At 43.3% G+C, this 4,285-nt stretch overlaps 1 non-coding gene across 1 annotated transcript; it reads right to left on the bottom strand.

Moving 5' to 3' along the window:
* Positions 1 to 936: 936 nt before the first annotated feature.
* On the bottom strand, positions 937 to 1,074 carry LOC119921502. The gene has a single exon (XR_005448538.1). It is a non-coding gene; the product is annotated as a small nucleolar RNA SNORA7 (small nucleolar RNA).
* Between the last annotated feature and the right edge of the window lie 3,211 nt (positions 1,075 to 4,285).

Raw genomic sequence — 4,285 nt, 5'->3', positions numbered from 1 at the left:
ATTCCCTCCTTCCAGCCCCACAGCATTTATGTACCTATCTGTAATTTATTTTTTCATATTAATGTCTGTCTCTCCTTGTAGACTGTAAGTTTGCTGTGGGCAAGGAATGTACTAGTTATATTGGACCCTCTCAAGTCCTCAGTACAGTGCTCTCCACTTGCACACAGCAAGTGTTCAATAAATGTGATTGACTGACTGATGGGGTGGGGAGGGGGAACATGTTTGAGATCCACATTGTGGCAGCCTAGGACCCTCTTGGCCCTGCCTATTCCCTGACAAAAATGCACTAATGCATTTTCCCAATTCACCTTCCTTCACATAAATTCTCAGCCCCTGGTTTTGAAATGAAGACTCCAAAGATTTTGACAGTGAAGTTAGGTGCATGATTCAACAGCCACCTGTAAAGTGGTTGAGTCAACATAGCTCTTGCTGTGGCTAAATAGACTCCTGTAAATGCACTTCAGTCCTCCTCCCATGAGACCACTGTTGGGTAGGGACTTTCTCTATATGTTGCCAACTTTTACTTCCCAAGCGCATAGTACAGTGCTCTGCACACAGTAAGTGCTCAATAAATACGATTAATTGATTGGGGCATTTAACAATAAAGGCCATTGGCCACTGGACAGTTAGTTTTCCCTCTTTCCATCCAATGTTATACTATTTAACTTTAGCCTGTGTTTCTGAGTCACTGATGTATTTTCTCCATACTTCTTCTCTGTCTGTCTTATGCTGTCGAGTCATGTCTGACCCATAGTATATGCCATATACTCTCCCAGAAGGCCCCACTTCCATCTGCAATCGTTCTGGTAGCATATCCATAAAGTTTTCTTGGTAAAAATATGGAAGTGGTTTACCATTGCCTCCTTCCACACACTAAATGAGTCTCTGCCCTTGACTCTCTCCCATGACGTTGCTGCCCAGCACAGGTAAGCTTTGACTTGTAGCAGATTGCCTTCCACTCACTATCCACTGCCCAAGATAGGAATGGAATGGATATGCCTCTGCTTGACTCACCCTCCGGTAGCCAAGACTGGTCGAGTACTGGAAACTCTCCTGGTGTGACACTGAGAGGATCCATACTTATCACCTCCCTCAAACTAGGGGCAGGGACCATGTCAGTCAATTGTGCAATCATTTGATAGTGTGGTCTAGCAGGGAGCCCAGGCTTGCAAGTTAGAAGTAGATGGATTCTAATCCTGCCTCCATCACCTATCTGCTTTGTGACCTTGGGCAAGTCACTTCACTTTTATATGCCTCAGTTACCTTATCTGCACAGTGAGGATGAAGACTGTGAGCCCCACATGGGAAGGGGACTATGTCCAGCCTGATTTACTTGTATCCATGGCAGTGCTTACAAATTCCACGGTTATTATTATTATTCCCTTCCATAAAAAAATCTCCCCAATACTTAATTCAGTGCCTCTAAATTTAATAAATGCTTGTGATGATTGGGGTGATTCTTTAGCACCTTTGCTCTTCAGGAATTAAGTCGAATCTGGTGGACGCGGATAAGGAGACACCTGAGTCAACCAGTTGAGACTAGACTGGGAAATTATTAAGGCTTAATATGAACATATTCATCTAGAAAGTAGACTGATATAAGATTTTCTTTCTAATAGCATATAAACAAGTGGGGCCAGAAGGTGTCCAAAGCTTATTGGAGAAATTCAAGTAGCCTATGAAGGTGTTGTGTGCTGTAATAGGCTTAATTTTGTACCACTGAGTGGGAGCAGATCACAGGATTATTTAGCCAAATGCGTTTGTGTATTTATTTCTGTTGGAAAAGTACATAAATGTATTTTTCCAGTTAAATGTTGACATGATGAGAATTTACAAACTATAATATTTAATTATACAGCAATAAAAATATCATTTGAGAAAGAAATGGATGATGATTGCATTTAAAAGTGGTTATGTGTTTCGTTTCCTTACAATTATTATATTAATTAGACAAAAAAGCCAGGTTGACAAATGCCAGTGGTCTTTCGAACTTGGTATTCTCTCCCACACAGGAGCTCCAAATGGTACTTGGAGGAATAGATTCTGGACTATGAGCTCAGTGAGGGCAGGGAAAGTGTCTACCAACTCTCTTATATATTCTTCTCCCAAGTTCCTAGTACAAGTCTCTGCACATAGTTAACACTTGATAAATATGTTTGATTGATTGATTGGAACATAACAATGATTGCTTCTTTGTTATTTACCCAAATGGATTGTCATTCCAACATTTAATATCTCTCCTAATAATTTCTCCAGACCAAGCCCATGAATCTATAGAAATCCTTGTTGAGCCCTCAATCACCTGTGAATTAACCACTTCAACTTTATTGAATATCCTTCATTTTTAATGTTTCAGCATTTTTAATGGTATTTGTTAAGCACTATGTGTCAGGCACTGAACTATGCACTAGGGTAGAAACAAGCTAATCAGTTTGAACTCCGTTCATATCCCACCTGGGGCTGACAGTCTTAATCCCCATTTTACAGATGAGGTAACTGAGGCATAGAGAAGATAAGTGACTTTCCCAAGAACACACAGAAGATAAGTATATGATCAATAACAATGTCATATTCAACTCTGCCCTCACCCTTGACAATTTTTATCAATTTCAAACATGCTCCCTTAGTAGCATTCATCTTTATATACTGAAGTGTTCTTGTTGTGAGATTATGTTCCTATAATAAGAATGCTCTAAACCCTGAGGCAGACACAAGACAATCAAGCTAACCTGCCCCACACGGGACTCACACCCTAAGAGGTAGGCAGGACAGACCCTAGATGCTGCTGTTTAGGAACAGAAATCACCCATAAATATTGGAGTCAGAGGCAGAAGATCCCTTTTGGGCTTGGGAGTCAAAAGAACCTCAGTTCTAATCCCAACTCTGTCACTCGTCTGTTGTGTGACCGTGGGCAAGTCACTTAACTTCTCTGTGCCTCAGTTACCTCATCTGTAAAATGGGGAATAAAACTGTGAACTCTACGAGGGACAGGGACTGCATCCAACCTGTTTACCTTGTGTCCACCCAGCACTTAAAACATTGCTTAGCACATAGTAAGTGCTAACCAAATTCCATTGTCATTGCCATCATCATCATCATCATCATCATCATTATATAGAACACGCAGAAGAAGGTCAGGGAACTAATAAGGAGCATAGCAGTTGGAGGAAATCATCTTGAGTGGGGGCTTATCAAGAAGACAATGAATTTTACAAGAAAAGGCTTATGCAACACACCTCTGTTGCCTTCATTCAATAAGACTGTCCCCATCATTTTGTCACATAATATGTTGTCTGCCTGAGGTCCCACTGAATGGATTTCCCAGTGAAGTCATTCAAGGCCAAAGCTTTGCTTCTTGGAGTTTCTGGGGTGAAGGATACCATGAGGAGGGGCCAGTGGGGAATGCCCTGGACCTCCTGTTCCCCCCATTCTTGGATCTTCCTATTGGAGGTTTGGAAGATGCTGGGTCCTTCCGAACAGCCCTGGACACAAGGCTGAGGAGATGGGGGCTCTGACCTGAGGGTCCTTGCTGGTGTTCTCCTTTCAAGGACCAGAAGAAGTGATGAGGCTGCCCCAGCTTCCCGCTGCTTTGAGCCAGGGGAGATCAGCAGGGTGGGAGCTGGTCCTAAGGTCGTTTTAACCCTGCTTGGGCCACCCTGGAGGGACCAGGGGTAGCACCTGAAGGTGCTGGTGGTGGCAGAACTCGGACCACACCAGCAGGAGCTCCAGAAGAGACCGACGGAGAGAAGGCCTGCAGTGAGGACAAGAGGGAGAGAGGAGGCCAAACAGAGAGTCTGGGCTTGAAGTCCTGGACCAGAGCCCTCTTTCCATGTCTCCTCCATGATGACTTCCCCTTCGTTTTCCAGCTAGTGACGTCTGCCTGTTGTCCTGCTTCTAGCCACATCATTATAGGATACAGATGAATCACTCTGCTCATAACATTTTTCACCTCTTTACTTCTCAGGCTGTAGATAAAGGTGTTCAACATGGGGACCACGATGGTGTAGAAAACAGAAGCCACCAGGTCCTTACCCAGGGAGTAAGATTTACGTGGCTTTAGGTATGTAAAGATTTAGAGTCCCATAGAAGATGGTGACTCCCGTGAGGTGGGAAGCACAGGTGGAGAAAGCTTTTTTTCTTCTCACAGTGGAGTTGATCTTCAAAATGGCAGAGATAATAGCCATGTAAGAGACTGTAATCATTATCAGAGACTTTGCAAGGGTGGAGCCAGCTAAGATAAAGATCATCATTTCCGTGCTGTGTGTGTCAGTGCAGGACAAAACCA

This window comes from Tachyglossus aculeatus (genome assembly GCF_015852505.1).
Source record: "Tachyglossus aculeatus isolate mTacAcu1 chromosome 12 unlocalized genomic scaffold, mTacAcu1.pri SUPER_6_unloc_2, whole genome shotgun sequence".
NCBI classification, from domain to species: Eukaryota; Metazoa; Chordata; class Mammalia; order Monotremata; family Tachyglossidae; genus Tachyglossus; species Tachyglossus aculeatus.
Note: the sequence above shows the minus strand (reverse complement) of the source record. Positions and strands in the feature narration are given on the sequence as shown.